We start from the raw sequence: 17,353 nt of genomic DNA, 5'->3' as shown, positions 1-17,353 counted from the left end.
GGAGATTATAAACTTAACTGAAGCGATGTGTAACTCAAAAGGGGCACGCTAAGCGATAGAGAAGTTGTCCTTCTCTGTCGTCTTGCGTGCCCCGTTTGCGCTTGCTACACGAAGATCACGTAATGTCTCAGTTTAAATCACCGTAAGAATAATCGGGCAGCGTTCTTTATGTAGTCGCTTAGATTTGTAAGTATGCGTAACGTTAGACTCTCCCGGCATAGCATACACCAAATGCCGAGTCTCTTCTGTTATTGCCGCACCTGCGTTAAGCTGGTTAACCTCGACTCGGTAACCTGATTTGTCAACCGAGCTGCTATGGTGAAGTGGTTAGGGTACCCGACTTGTAAGCGAGAGGACGTGAGTTCGAATCCTACTTGCCGGCGCGTTTTTTTTTTCGCCCAGTAATTTTTTTATTAGCGAATGAATGGCTAATTTAATTAATTCCATCTTCGGGGAGCATCGGAAAGAATAACCGTTACTCCCTTGAGGAGCATCGGAAAAGAGCAACTGTTAGTCCTCCGCATGGGGAGTAACAGTTCATCCCCTCTCACTTACCCCCTAAAGGGAGGAATGGTTGTGGCAGATCAGTTCCTCCCCTAAAGGAGTAACCTCAATACCCCATTTCCTCCTTTTCTTCTTAGAGTGTACTGTCCACTCCATCTATAATACATTCAGAACCCATCACCATGTGTCATGGCGCTCTTTGGCCATAGCTGGCCCTTGCGCCATTAAACACTACATATCATCATAATCATCATCATCGTCCTTGGTGTCATTGTTTTTTGACTACTTATGAGTAATAAAAATCGGGCCCATGGTTCTCTTTCTTCTCGTTCATTACATAACGAGTTCTCGAATCAGGCAACATTGATGCCTTCAGGCAGCATATGTGGGTTTATTGACCAGTTGCCTTCACCAAAATAAATCACGTACTCGTGACGCCTGCGGCAGAAAGGATGTTCCACATCCGCCACCTAGGTTGGTGAGTGGTGGTGCTGGCTAACACTCCCAGGTTTAGTTCTTGTTGTAAAACATAAATAACCCAGAAAGTGGATCGAAAAACGGTGCCGCGGTAGCTCAATGGTAAGAGCATCGCACGGATAATGCGAAGACGTAGGATCGTTCCCCACCTGCGGCAAGTTATTTTTTCATCCGTTTTCATTCCCAATTAGTTGTGTCTTTAATTCAATTAGTAAGTACAAGTAATTTCCCCGATGTTCTCCTTGGTGTCGTTGTTTGTTGGCTACTCATGATACAATACAGTATGGCATTTTTATTCCTGGCCCAAATATGGCCCGAGGTGGACATCGTGGCACCTAAATCTGCTATGTCATTTTCAAATATCCAGCAAGGCGAATGTACCTGGTAGCGAAGCTACTAATGAAGCCCATACGTTCGAAACCTGGCGGCTCATCGGTGGTTCATGGGGCTTAACGCCATCTGTGTAACGAGGGAACACTTCCGGTGGAAGAATAATAATGTGACGCCATATTCGTTAAAAACAGAAGTGACGTAATTTTGTTCTCAAATAAGCGAGATTTCTTTTGGTGGCCTGCCATTGGAGCGGTATTTTCAAATATCCCCCCCTTCGACTACATTGGCGTCTCGCCTTTCCGTGCCAAAATGTATGCAATGGGAGGTCAGTACACGGCTGTCGAAATTGCACCCCTGCACAGGACATACTTTCTTTGGAAGCCGACGAAAGCTTTAGATATACGTTCCGGTGGCTCAGTCTGCTACAGCGTTGTGCTGCTGAGCACGAGATCGCGGGATCGAAAACAGGCCGCGGCGGCCGCATTTTGATGGAGGCGCAAATGCAAAAACACCCGTGTGCTTGCGTTGTAGTGCACGTTAAAGAACCCCAGGTGGCCAGAAATAATTCGGAGCGCTCCACTACGGCGTGTCTCATAATCAGAACTCGTTCTGGCACGTAAAACCCCAGAAAGAAGAAGAAGAAAGCTTTAGATGTAGAGTGCTGGCCCCATCGTCGGACGCCAAGCCCGTCGGCCAGCTCAGCCACACGAAAACAGCTAAACAATTACCTGGTGGTCGTAAATCACTTCATTTGATGTAACAAGTTAATAAACGATGAAATTTTCCGCGCCACCAAACTCAAACGTCTACAGGCAAAACAACACAACGTGTGATGGGAGCGTATTGTAAAAGGTGAACTTTACGAGTGCGCCTTTCTGCACACTTTAACAGCCGCATTGCACTGAAAGTGATAGCGGCGTCAACGCCCCTTCTTTATAGTGGGCGCTGAAAAATTATTTAATGATAATGATAAAGTAAAATAGAGTTGTCCTTTTTTCATCGCCACTCGTGTATATACAAATGATTAGGAGTTTTATTTTCGTTTAATGAATCAAACTGTCTCCTTATAATGACAAAACGATAAAATCGTCGCCGCTCGCCGTATGGTCTATGTGCGAGTGAAAGTGTGCGATAGTGAGGTGGCGATTGCGGCTTTACTCGGCGCTGCCCGAGCGATCACGCACACCCGCCGGGCAGCATGGCTCCGGCGGGAAGGTAGGGTAGAGCACTGCACGTGCCGATTTTTTCAGCCCGGGCCCGGCCCTAGCCCGTTTTTACGTTGGGCTGCCCACCCGAGCCTGATCAAAACTTTTATGGCGAGACCCGGGCCCGGCCCGGGCCCGGAAATAATCTCGTTACCCGCCCGGCCCGACCCGCCACCCCTTTACCTTAGGGCCGAGCCCGGCCCGAGCCCGGCTCGAAACCGGCTCGAAACCGGCCCGAACCCGGCCTGAACCCGGCCCGAACCCGGCCCGAGACCGAAAAATACACGTTTTTCAGAGTTGAGACGCCCGAAAATAACTCGCTGCATGTTACATGCACACCTCCAGAAAGCCCGAGCCAGGCCCGGGCCCGCGTCAAAAAACCCGAGCCCAGCCCGGGCCCGGGTCAAAAAGCCCACGCCGTGCCCGAGCCCGGCCCGAGCACGTGAAAAAACTGCTCTACCCGGCGCGGCCCGGCCCACGGGCCATGCCGGGCCCGGGATTTCGGGTAAGCCCGAGCCCGTGCAGTGCTCTAGGGTAGGGGGAGGCCGCGTACTACGCAGCGCGCTCCCGCCCGGGGCGGCTGTATCTTGAAAGCCATCTGCGGCGGGGGCAGAGCCCTTCCTCCCTGCGCTGTGTTTTCGCGGTTTAGTTCGTGTTGATGCGAGCGGCAGGACGAGGGTTCATTGGCTCACTACTGCTGCCGCACTTGCTCACTACAGCGTTTTGACAGCGACTTTCCGCGGTCATCGAGTGAGATGCGTTCATGTTTGCCTGTGCGCGCGGGACACCATGCCTGTTAATTTAGTTATTATGCCTATGTTTACAAGTTTATACGGCCGATAAAACTACTATCCTTACTTCGTAAAGCTGTCCATTAGTTTACTATCGCAATCGATGCTTCGCCTGTCTGGTGAAACTGGGACTTTTTATTTTGGAGCGTATGATAAGATTTTGCTGATATGGGCTGGTCAGTTGTAACTTATTTGTAAATGTAGCCCCTTCTGAATGCGGTTACTAGGGTGCCTTCAAACATGTTTTTTTTATCTTTATGCCGATTGCAATATCTATATATACAGGGTGTCCCCAATAATTTAAGCCAAACTTTAAAGATATGCATACTGCCATGTAGCTGGACAGCACCAATGTTATGTTGGTTGCCGTCGCATGGAGATGCTGAGATTATTTTTTGAATTCCGCCTAATTATATAATTAGTCCTAAACAATTATTGAACTTCTCAAATTTTATAATTTGATGAAAAGTGTCGATGAGAAAATTGTAGAGCAACATGAAAAACACCCGATACAGCTTTCTGTTGCTTAATAAGTACTACATAAAAGTGTTTTTGCGAGTGTGAAAGAAGCCCGCGAATACACGCTCAATTGCGGCGCGAGCATGGATGCACATTGCATGTATTCGTGGGCTTCTTTCACGCTTAGGAAAACAATTTTATCTAGCACGTATTGAGCTACAGAAAGCTGTATCGGGTATTTTTCATGTTGCTCTACAATTTTCTGATTTACATATTTTATCTTATTATAATATTTGAAAGGGGAACTAATTCCGTAAGACAAATTATCTAAATAGGTAGAATACAAGAACATAATCTGAGTATGTCCATGTGACGGAAAACTACATTACCTTGCTTCTGTTAAGCTACGTGGCCGTTTGCATATCTTTAAGGTTTGGCTTAATTTACGGGGGACACCATGTAAGTAGAACATACACTTTCCCATTAACATTTATAATATATTAAGACTTGGTTGCACATGAATGCATAATAATAACTAAAAACAACAATATCTTTTGACATGAAAAATACGCCTGTATGTATTCATAAATACCTTATTCTCCCCGCATTTCATTCCGTCGAGCAAAGCAAAGGATCTGCACATTTGAACATTTCCGTTGTCATAGTCATAAATTTCTTCACTTGAAGATTCTTCTGAATATGCAGAAGTTGTTCCGTCCTCCATGCTGAGACTAAATGACCAGCAACATGTGAATTCACATTCATCTCCCCTATGATCCTGTGCCTGTTCAAGGAGCGATATAAACGTTTACAATATGTCATTGCAGACTGATAGAGGTCAACGAATGAGCACACGATATTCATAAATGCGCCATTTCTTGATACATAAATCTATTCAACTGCCTTTATATGCCTCTAATGGTTAAAAACCTTTACATTTGTTGCGGCATTCCAGCTTGTTCGCCAAAAGTTGAAAAATGGTGAATAAATTTGCAGCTACCAACTTTCTGCGAAGATTGGCTGCTTTCTGTCATGATTAGTAGAATATATACAGGTAGGTGGTATATGAAACTCTACGAATTTATTGCATTTGGTTAAGGAAGAATTCGTGATTAAAACATTAGAAAATTATTTAGCATGAAAAAAGAATATCTTAGGCAGGCGAAAAAGTACAAGGTCTTGACAAAAGGTTTTAGTAAGAGGTTATTGAGCAAGCATGCCATCATCAGAGAGAAATTATGAAAAGCCATCTGACCGGTTGTATTTCAGCCAGTGGCCTAATCTACTTACACTGGAGGCCCGCACATCTTCAAGTTCTGGGTTTAATATTTTACAATATTCATCTGCAGTGACCTTTTCCCCTGGATATGATTCATTTGTGTAATTTCCTGCTATGCTGACATCTATGCATGTGGTAGATAAATTGCGGCATAAAAAAAGGTTGTGTTTTTAAAATCCGCAGAACAGTAGGCAGTAAAAATGAACAGGATAGTTTAAGGGAATATATGGAAAGCATACTGGCAGTCATTATGTGTATTAGGAATATGGAAATGTGCGACGGGAGGCTCAGACAGTAAACACGTTCTGGATGATTGCACTCTCGGCCAGTTGTGTAATGTGCTCTTTTAGTGCAGAATAACTCTGGTACACATTGCAGTCGCTTCTAATAGCAGAAATTGGTTTAAATGACATGACTTATGGGGATTGCTTGTTTGATGATCTTATCAGATAATTAAGATATAATTAAAGAGATCGAGCAGGATCCTCTTGTTTTGTGAATGGAAATGCCAATACAGTAACTCAATCCTATAGTTCCAAATCCCCTATTTGAATTTAGTGAATCCGGGATTCGGGGGTGGGAAGAAGGCGTAAAGGGCGCGTTAAATCCCCTAGGAGTCCTTCACCCACCTTGCCTTCCCACAGTTCCATGCCCATATTACTGAAGCTTTGGTGGACCTTTATCGCTTCCAAACACCTCATTAGATCCGTCTACGTCTACCCACTTCGGCTGTCGCTTCTCTGCGCTAAAAGTTGCTGGGACACAACTAGGCCACTGAAACCACGCGTAAGTATTGTCGCTGGTTGCTTAAGCCCGCTAAAGCTACTCTGTGCTTCGCTGTGAGAAAGTCTACGACCGTTAAATTGTTCCATTTTTCCCTTTATATTGAAACTTTCACCTTCATTCCTTTGTAGAAGATGGTTTCGAACTAGGCAAAAATGGTTACTTGACGCTTTGGCTTGTTCTGCAGTTTTGCGTCATATAAACACATTCGCTCACTAGAAATGAGAAAGAGCTTTCAGTGTGTCGGACCATTTCAAGCTTCCAAACAGACCGAATCCTTCCACACCGAGCTGTTACAATATGCTGTCATCATTATACATAGGCGGATGTTAGCACATCGCGGTCAATTTGTGCTGCACTTTTAGTCTGTTTTATTAGTGTTTTCATTATTAGTAGTATAGTGCCACTCCAACCATGCTGATCTTTAAAAGATAAGCACCTCTGTGAAATCCTTAAATGTTATATTGCTCGTATTCCCTAAAAATCCGCTATGTTGGTAAAATCGGAGAAACTGGAACATAATAACGAGTAATTGTACTACTGCAACGAAAAAAAAAACATTTTAAGATTTTGGCTGAAGACGTTTGCCTGGGTATAGTATGTATATTTGATGCATTCTGTCATTGATTGTTGGTTCACGTATTGACAAAGAAGCTCGCCGTCTTTACGATGGCAATAAAAAGGGGAAGAAAGCACGCAAGTGTCGCTCTTGGCCATGATGATTTATATTTCTCTATTTCTGCTTGACTGCAGTACCTGTCTTCTTGCGTATTCTTCGTACTAGTGCGGTTAATATGTAACATAAAGTATGTAGATCCACTCTCATGCACTCATGCTATGCAATGTGCCAAACGTGGCGTTGGCCCGACACGAGTACACGTGGATTTGTATGCAGCTGCTGTACTTGGGAACCAAGGCTTTATCCTATCACCACACATGTAATTCAATGTTGTTTTTATATTTTCAAATCAAATCAAATCAAGCTTTATTTCCTTTTGAGAGAGGAGGAGGCGGGACTAAAAGCCGTGAGTACGGCTTGACAGAGGTCCCTGCCCCCTTATTTTGCATGACAGCGTATATAGAAGATATACATCTGATTACATTGCAGTTAGCATAGAACATTTATTTGTTCTCGGAACAAAAAGAAAACAGAAGCATAAATACATGTCAGAATACAGAAAAAATTAAACTTCCCTAACACCACTGGAGTAATAATAAAAATTTAACTACAATATAGTTTATGACATCACATAAATAATAGATGTTGTGCCTGATACTTATCATTTAGACATTGTCGATAAGAAAAGTCTGATCTCATTATTTGAGTAACAGAACCGGTCAAATGATTCTTGATGAAACTTATTTAATAAATGCGGGAGGATATAGGATAAAGATTCTTTATAATATTTATCTCGTGGGGTTGGTACAAACCAAAATTATTTGTTTCTCGTGTGGAGTACACTTTTATTTGCACGTATGTTTGCAAGGTCAGTTATGTATGTATTATTGTACTTGACTGGACGTTGTATAACACATCAATAATGTATTGTGATATAGTTGATGCACAGTAGAAATGTTATATTGTACAAACAACTCCTTAGTGTGCTCATAATAAGGCAAATTTGCAATACATCTTATAGCTTTCTCGTGTAGTAGATGTATTTTAACCTTGTTAGTAATACCTGTTGTACCCCATACAAGATGACAATACGGAAGCAAGGAAAGCACCAATGAATTGTAAAGTAAAATTTGCATCTTTACAGGGAGTATATTTCTTAGTCTAGTAATTATACCAACTGCTGAACAAACTTTAGAACAGAGGTACTCTACGTGTTTGTTCCAAATTAAATCTCTTGAGAAGAAAACACCCAAGATTTTAATATTATCAACAACTTCCATTCTATCATTACCGATGCTTATATTATGTAATCTGGGGATAGTTTTTGATTTAGGTGCATATAGGACAACTTTTGTTTTACTAGAGTTTAGTTTACGAATATTGGCATCAGCCCAATTTTTTTATATTTGCAAGGGCACAGTTGGTTTTGCGTTCAATATCAGCCGTCGACATGCCAGCAATAAAAACAGACGTGCCATCTGCATAAGAAATAAATTGGGCGTCCTCGTAGCAGAATACAATGTCATTTACATAAACTGTGAAAAGGAGCGGCCCCAAAATGCTGCCTTGAGGTACTCCGGCAAGTATTGACTGTAAGGATGACCTGTTAGTGCTTACATCTATATATTGAGTTCCTTGGGCAAGGTACGATTTCAATTAGATCGTTTGCTATTCCACGTATTCCATATTGTTTAAGCTTAGAAAGGATAATAGAATGACTTATCGTGTCGAAAGCCTTCGAGAAGTCTATATATATACCCAAAACATACAGTCCGGTACTGAAGGCCCGTACAATTATTTCTTTCTGAGCCAAAAGTGCTGTTTCAGTGGACCTGTGTTTCCTGAAACCGTGTTGGAAGTCGTGCAGGAATTTGTGGCCAGTAAGATACGAGTACATTCTAATATACGTAATTTTTTGAATACCTTTCGATAATACAGGCAAAATCGAGATTGGACGGTAGTTGTTAATAACTTTCCTATTGCCACCATTAAACAGTGGTATTACTCGAAGTTCTTGCATGGAGTTAGGGACCACACCACTGCATGAGATGAGATTATAAATACACGTTATCACTAGGCAAATTAAATCAAGTACGTGCTTTACGGGCGTAATTTGAATTCCAGTAGTATCTATTGATTTACTATATTTTAGAGAGTTGATGCAGGAAAAAACCTCTACGCAGTCTGTAGGTTGTAAAAACAGTGAATTCACAGGGCTGTAATTTATTGAACTTGTGTCAGAAGTAGTAGGAATAGAACTAGAATTAACATTGCTCGCACGTCCTTGCTCAATAAAGAAGCGATTAAACGCATTTGCCATTTCAATACCTGAAAGATCTTGGGCTGCAAGCTCAATATTATGCAAATATCTATAAGCAGTGTTAGGATTAAGGAGCTGTCCGAGTTTTTTCCAGATCAGGTCCGACTTTTTTAAACTGTCACGCCAAAAATATGCTAATATAGTAGTTCTCTTTTGCCGTCTTCAGCATAGATGTAAGTTTATTGCGGTATGCTTTAAATTCTTTTAGTACCTCAAGATCCTTTGTTTTCACAAAATGTGCATACAAGTCATTCTTGTGCCTTCTCATTTGTAATATATCATGATTCACCCAGGGTTTTCGTGCCTTGCTCGGTTTCCGTACGTTTTTCAATAGAAATCATTCATGATATATATTCTAAAGGTATCTATAAAATTGTTTTACGCCCATATCACTATCATTAGATTCATAAGTACTTTCCCATGTCTGCTGACTGATGGAGCTGCGGAATCGCTCAAGTTGTCGTTGCGTGATTACTTGAGTGAAATGTTGTTCCTTTGGTGTTTTCGATATGCTGCAGTTCTTGCGTGCTAACATGAATATACCAAAATGATCAGCAATGTAAGTGATAGTCACATCTCCAATAATTAGGTCACTATTCATGTTTGTTATAAATATATCCAACAAAGATTCGCATGTAGGTGTAACTCTCGTTGGCCTTGTTATTACATTTATGAAGCCATTTGCTGATATGATTGTCTGAAGCTCATTTGAAATATTCGTAGAAACCAACGAATTCAGATTTACATCTCCTCCTAAAATTGTGTCCAGGTTATGAGCATTGCCATATGCAAGAAAACTATCAATAAAGGAAACATAGCGCTGTGCACTTCCTCAAGGTGGTCGATAACAAACAGAGAACACTGTACTCCCGCTGCGCAAGCTATGGACCTCATAATCAGCAGTTATGGCGGTCAATTCATCAATGATTTCGCATTCAATATGTTTCTTTACAAGAATACCCAATGCCATCTCTCTTCTTTTCAGTACGATGGCGAAAAAAGGACCGGTATCCAGGAAGCTGAAAAGTGCATAACTGTTCTGTATACCAAGTTTCTGTAAACATTATTACATCAAACGGTGCCCCAAATGTTTCGAGCATTGTTTCAATCTCATCTTCTTTGTTTGAGAGGGAGCGGGTGTTAAGATGAAAAAGTGAAAAACGTGGTTTGTTAGTTAACACTAATTCTTTAATGTCGGTCGGCAGAAAGCCGATGTTGATCTGTACCATAAATTAGAACCAGAGAAAGAAGAATTAACCGATTCTCGACAACTCTTCAATGTGGGCAATGAATGCGACATCCGACGCGTCCGACCTCCGGACAAAAATCTTCCCATTAGACGACCAGATGTACTTCCAGCTACATTCTCTCCGTTTGGCGTTCGCGATTCCGAACAGACGTTTAAGTGCTGGGCACAAGTGCTCGTTCACATATACTGGAACATGAGAACCAAACGCGAGATCGGCTGAAGTAACCATTTGTTTCCTTGCTCTCTGTAGGAAACTGTCCCGTTTTTCACGTTTTTCACGGCGCGTGAACTGTATGATTATATTCGATGCTTCACTTCCATCCTGAGATCGAACACGATGACACGCCTCAATGTCCCCGTCCACAAGAGGTGCTCCAATGGCTATTGCAAGTTTCTTAGTTATTTCTAGCACACTTTCGTTCGGTGAGTGCGGAACGCCCTTTACCTCCACATTGAGTCGCCTGGAGTACTGTTCGGTTTGAACGAGCCTGCTCTCGTGTTCCTTAACACCAGCGCGAAGAACATCACGTTCATCCTGTAACACTTTCACCGCTGTTTTGAGTTCTACATTTTCCTTTCGTACATCGTTTAAGGAGGCCTTCATATCTTCATAACACGTATTTATGAGGGAAAGGCTAGACTTGATTTCTCTGATATGCCTCCTGAGGTCTCGCTCGAAACTTTCACGCGATTCTCGGATCTCCTGTTTTATGTCACGTTTTAATTCCTCAATGAGTTTACTCAAATCCTTAGACATGGCTAGTGTAACTGTGATACAAGGCATGATTAACTGGTACAATTTCAGTGGTCGACTGTTCCAAAACGGCAACACACTCACAAAACAACTTTCATGGCCCGAAGCACTCTTGGCAGCAGCAGCAGCGGTAATAAAAATAATATCACTTCCTGTGCTTAAGGTAATGTGAAAAGATCAACCCACCTGCAAAGATTCCACATACGCTTGATTATAAGATGTGCTTACGCCACCGCTGCCGCTGCCTGAGTGCGTTCGTGCCAACAGCTGTCCGAGAAAAACGCCACCCCTGATGAAACTGATAAATCCGAGGTTGGGCAGTGCAGTTGGATAGATGGCGGTCCCGGCGTTTTTGGTCGCTTGATTAGAAGATGTGCTTATGCCACCGCTGCCGCTGCCAGAGTGCTGAGAAAATTGCTGAGATTTTGATGAGAAAATTGGTAGAAATCCAGCGGCATCGAGCAGCCGCGGTCATGAGGGTAATGAAGGGGTCGCAAAAAAAGCTTCACTTCATTATCTAAGCACCACCTATTGCAAACGAAGGTTTCGCTGTAGAAGAAGGCCCTGAAACTCACATCCTCTTCTCTAACTCATGATAACAAATTAGTGCATGCATGATTGCGTATCACTCAATATCGGATGGTGCTCATTGGGTATAATTCCTAATAAAGTATATTGTTGTTTTGATGAATAACTATGCCACAAATATACGAATACTTGAAACCTAAATCTATAATAACGACCCACAGCTTAATCGCTTTGCTACAAGCTAGTACAAAACTACATAACGTCAAAGTTATGCCTGATGTGCACCAACAACTAATATACCGCCTCTGGGCAGACTCACCCAATATTAGGCAGGAAGTATGTAATGAGATCACATCGCACTAAGAAACATTGGGCTAAGATTGGGCGAGTTGGTATTCCATGTCTTATACTTATTAGCGCATGAAAAGGGACGAGGCACGGATGGACGACGCGGACATAGCGCTGTGTCCGCGTCGTCCATCCGTGCATCGTCCCTTTTCATGCGCTATTAAGTATAAGACTAAGAAACATTTAGGAGCAATACAACCTGACTATTTGCGGATTCAAAGTGTTTCGCGGGTGACGAAAGAAAACAAAGGGCACATAACACTTCCTTGGTTTATCTAGGGGCAAGCTTGGTCTACTTTGCCTTAGAGTACAAATTCTAGCCGTGCCTTTTATTGCGAGTATTCCACGCGGCTCGAACCATTTGCACTTGGCATAAAGCGTAAAAAAGGATTTATATACGACATTTGATAGATTTCCTATTAACCATCACACGAAATATTTGTCTGATGTTCTCCCCGTCAGTGTAGTTCACAGTGAAAATAGTGTTTTGCTGATTCATACCGGCGTCCTATGCAGCCATCGTAAACAGACAGACAGTGCAAGCATACCGAGATCGAATATAGAAGAGCCAACGAGTCAGCAATTAGGTGGTGCCCACGAGAGCTTGGTCTATAGCATCTATGCTTCCCTGATGTTGCGGAACGAATTTCTCTGTGAAGTGCTTCCGTGCTGTATCTATTCTTTCTTGTTTAGCTTACATTTAGTTGCTTTTAATTATATTGCTGAAATACAATTGAAAATAGGCAATTCTATTGTTATTTTTTCACGGAACAACTTTGATACAGCATGCCGTCATCGTGAGACAAAAAGAAGTCGCAGTTTCACCCGACAGGGGAAGCATTGATAGAGAGCAAAGTATTAGACATTTGTACAAAGTATGGTTGACAGATTTATCGGCCGTATAAATTGCAGTGAACAATTTCTTACGAATTGTACTACGGGCACAGGGTTATTCGCTCAACGACCAACATGAACATATCTCATTCCATGACCACGAGCACTCGCTGTCACAACGCTGGCGTGATGAAGAGCGCCAGCAGCGGGCAGCTGGCTGCGCTGCCATACTGCGCACATGAAGCTACTAGCCATCTCGGCTCACCCAGCCGTTCGAGCTGCCACAAAATGCCACGCTGCCACACCGCAGACAAGATAGGGAGCATGGTCCACCCATGCGCTCAGCGGGGCACAAATGGAGCTACGGCCGGGCTCAAGCAGGAGCCGCGTGTTCGCCTTTTTTGGATATTGAATGAGGTCAGGAAATTCAGTGGAGCGATTATCCACAATTACAAGATTTCTATGACAGCTTTTTTATGAAAACACTGATATTTCGTAAGTTTTTGGCTTCAATACCAATTGTGCTCCACATGTAAATAAAGCCTCTGTAATTAAAAAGAGCATCTTGGTCCATTTAGTGATTGTGGATCTACCGGGTGTCCCAGTTTACTTGGAGCATGATTTTTTTCAAACCCGAGAGCTGTACAGAAATCGTACCTGACTGCATAATAGCCGTAGTCGTGTGTACTTACAGCCAGTATTTTTTTTTTCATAACGTATAATTAAACAATTGACTTCAATTAGTTAACTTTCTAAATATTACTTGAATCGCAAACATGAATTACAAAGTTGTAGGGCACCTCAAATAACCTCCGAATCAAGCATTTGCTTCGTGATCAGCTGTGCCTCAATGGTTTTTCCGAGAAAAAACAAAAGCGCGCGAAACATCAAAAATACGAAATATATAGGCGCTCGCGCGCCGCTACTCAAGCGCTCCCAAGCGAATAGCCACGGATACGCGCATTTCCTCGCGGTGGCAGCTCGATACAGCCCTTCACGCTATGTGATGGTTATGGCATCATGAGAACACGCCGTTGACGCATTGATAAGCGTAGCGGAGCGGTTGGGAGGGGGGGGGGAGGTATATTTCTAAGCCGGGAAACCCTGATGGCGTACTTGGGACTGTTTTTTGCGCATTGTTTTTTTATTGATTGTTTGAATTTATTTGTAGTTTTGTTTCAAGATACACGCAGGTTAAAGCTATCCCGAGTGCGTCATGATCGAGGACTAACATTCTTGCTTCCGCAGATGCTGACGCCTTATCGTCACCACGCTAATTAGGTCGCGAAACCTCTCGAGCCATCCTACATAACGAAGCCTTGTACGATGCGGCAGTAAACGAATGCAGCCGTATGTCTTCCTAAAGTTGCTTGGAGGCGCTTCTGTATTGGCGTGCGGGTGCGCATCTATTCCATATTTAGCGTATTTCACGAGATTTTGTTTTGTAGCGATAGCTACATTACGCCAGGTTATCGCCTCTTCGCCGTCGCCGCACTTTGAGCCGTGGCCGCACGGTGACTTCACACCACAAGCCTCGATTTCTCCGGCGACTCAGCTCGTCGTGGTCGCCGCGCGGCCACCGCTCCTACAGGCGCGCGTCCGCCGTTGCATGGCAACCGCCACTTTCATGTGTCTAACTATGCCATTGATGATGTCGCCACAAAAGCCCATTGCTTTACGGATCATAGACGCGCATCCATTGGTGTGAAAAATACAGTTTTACCCGATGGTTGACCACAACGTCTCTCCTTTCTTAGTCCTAGTGGGAAACCACTAAGTTAATAGCAACATGTCTGAACTACAAGCGAAGCCTATAAGCGCAGACGGGGGTCTGTAGCTATCGAAACTCGACTAGGTTTAACCAGAGCTAATCCACAGCCAACTTTTTTCCTTGGAAAATACAACCAGGCACTCTTCAGCACTACTGAAGGTAGCGGTGCCAGGCGCGCTGATGACGTACCCATCCGAAGCCACGGGTACTCCAGAATTTGCCTAGGGCGTACTGGATTTCACACTTTATAAGGTCTCAGAGACGCTTTCCTGGCAATGCTCGCGCGTTAGTCGTGGTCGTCTTTTACAGCCTGCTCCGATGCCACAGATCATGCGAACATTCCCACATTGCCTCTCGGCTCGTGCCACTGCTCGCGCGTTCGTCGTTGCCTCTTTCCATAATTGGCAAAAGCATTGCTGCTGGCTCTATCTTGAAAGGGATTGTATTATGCGAAGCACGGACGGGCGGGCGGACGGACGCAAGTACACTTTTCTCGTTGGGCAACCATAGAAATACTTACGTATTTAAAAGCGCCAGGTTCTTTACAAAAAACGTAGGCGAGGGAGATGAAATAGGTGTATCGAAAATGGTGTACGTTTGCGCAAAGTCCTTTGATGTATGATATAGTATCGAACATTTATCCTAGTAATCTTGCCGGCCGGAATACAGCAATACACAACAAGAACTGGTGAGTGGTGAGACTCAAATATTTTCGTAATAACAGTAATATGAAAACATTCTACGGTTACCGTATTTCACCGGCTACAGGCAAACCAAGTATGCGTGCCAATATTTCAGGCACAATGTTTTGTTTCTGCTCCATAAACGTGCGAAAATCGCGTGTAGATTGTTGCTACCTGTCTTGTTTTTGATCGCGGTCCTTGTGCAGCGTTTCGGTGATCCTCAAAAAAAGCACGTCATAGCAAATTTTTCCCTTTTCCGCAATACTGAACGCAATGTTGGTTTCTTCGCCAGTTCAGGCATGGTACAGCTTTGCTACGACTAATTTGTTTTACTGAAGAAACACAAGTTTACCTTACAAAAGTTCGTATTGCTTTCTGACTGCAGGGCGACAGCTTGGATCTGTTAAGTATTCCTCTGTCCAGAGTACTCATTAGGTTCCCGAAAGCCGCAGGACAAGCCTGTGCTTCTGAGGAGCCATCATGGTAGGCCCCTAGCCTGGAAACGTAAAACAGAATCTCGTGCTGCGTTGAATTAGACAAGAGGTAAAAAAATAGTACCACCAGAATCCCTGCAAACCTAAAGTTCGAATACGTACAGACTCGCAGGATAGTTGGAGACGGTATTGCATAGGAGAAGTTGTCACACCAGTGAATCGCTATTGTAGCTATATTATTGCCTATAAGCTCTAGCACCATTTTTTGTGCACGTTCAGGGGTACGTGCAGAATTCACCTGTGCGAGTATTAATGGGTTGTTATACCTTCGCATTCGCATTACGCTCAGTGTCTGTATGAAATACTGTTTTACTTGGTTTCAAATGTAGGTAAATTATTACTTCACCCTGAATTGCAGAATTCAATAATTTTTCGAACTACTAACTCATTAAGTGCAACAGCAGCAACTCATCTAACACCTGCCAACGTCCTCAGCATTGTGAATACCTGCTTCAGTACTGTGCGAAGTACCCAAACTGTGCTCAGTGAAGACAGAGAATTCAATGTCGGCGTCAGCGAAGGTGGTATGACGATGAGCATGGTGCGACAGTGATTGCAACTACTCTGGCACCAGCGTGACTACACCAGTGGCAGCATGACGGCGACATTTGAAGGAATGACATCAAGCATAGCAAACAACCGACTATGGGACAGGAGCGCTGATAACGACTGTGGCCCTCAAGGCCATGTTGTGAACAACTGTTTGTTGTTGCAGAGCGAATTACCTCCTATTGCCTTTGAATACGGGAAACAGGTCATCACTATGACTTGGTGTAGGCCGCAAAGTGCCACGCAAACTACCAAATATGCCTGTCGCGTTATGGCTCAGTTATTTCATTAGAATAAATTACTCCGGTAGTGAAATAATGAATTAATTTTATGAGGAGCCCGAACCACACGCGCGGCAATTCTGCACGCGCGGCCAGTAGCGTTGCAATTCTGCGTGTATTCGCGAGCTTCTTTCACACTCGGAAAAACATATTTATGTAGCAAGTATTGAGCAACAGAAAGCTGCATCGGGAGTTTTTCATGTGGATCTACAATCTTCTCATTGACACTTTGATAATTAGGGCAGTACTTCTCGAGTTAGATAATTAATTACAATTAGCTAATTAAATCTCAGCAACGAAAAAATTACTGGTGGCTACTCCAATGTATTGTAAACAATGCGCACTAGGTTTGCTTCGCGTAACGCCGTTCCTCTTTTTTAAATCGTGCTGCGTGATAGCTGGGACGCCCTCTATATATTGTGAACTAGAGCAGAAATGTATTCCTTAGCTGGATTGCAGAAAGAGGTGGACAACACTTGTAAAAGAAACCAAATGCATCATGGATCATTGACCAATAATTTTCTTCTCAATCTTTACCTATTAACTTCAAAGCGAAGACCGGACTATGCCAATTGGAGCCAATAAATACTCAAGGCATATCTCTTTCGGCCTAAGTTTGAACCCAGCTCCCATTTCGAGAACGGTCAAACTTTTTGTTAAAAAACGCACTATTGTTGCAGTTAGCTTGTAGTTTTGTGCACTGAAGCGCAATAATAGGTGGAACGCCAGGGAATTCGGTAACATGATATTGGAATGCATATCTGAAAACTGGTATCATCTTTCAAATTTGTTGAATGCAGAAGTCAGAGAATTCAATTTCTACATTTTAACAGGCGCCATAAAGCAAGAACATCAATATTCATTTGGAGATTGTGGTCAATAGTATTTTATTAATTTTGACTTCTCGTGCAAGTAATCGCCACTTACTTGAGCAATCCAGTCCGAGGAATAAATTTTGAGATGTCTAAAGCTTTTCTTAGATTCACAATAAAACCCTATGTATATTTTAAAATTGTACTTGTCAGTCACAGAATACAAATTTACTGATTTACTAAATATCCACCTGAATGGGTCTGCAATGAAACGTTTTTC

General features: G+C 43.0%; 1 non-coding gene across 1 annotated transcript; it reads left to right on the top strand.

Annotated features, from left to right (window-relative positions):
• The first annotated feature begins 1,066 nt into the window (after positions 1–1,066).
• Positions 1,067–1,138, top strand: Trnai-gau (transfer RNA isoleucine (anticodon GAU)). The gene has a single exon. It is a non-coding gene; the product is annotated as a tRNA-Ile (tRNA).
• Positions 1,139–17,353: the final 16,215 nt, after the last annotated feature.

This window comes from Dermacentor silvarum, chromosome 9 (assembly GCF_013339745.2).
Source record: "Dermacentor silvarum isolate Dsil-2018 chromosome 9, BIME_Dsil_1.4, whole genome shotgun sequence".
Taxonomy (NCBI): domain Eukaryota; kingdom Metazoa; phylum Arthropoda; class Arachnida; order Ixodida; family Ixodidae; genus Dermacentor; species Dermacentor silvarum.
This window is presented reverse-complemented; position numbering and strand designations above follow the sequence as displayed.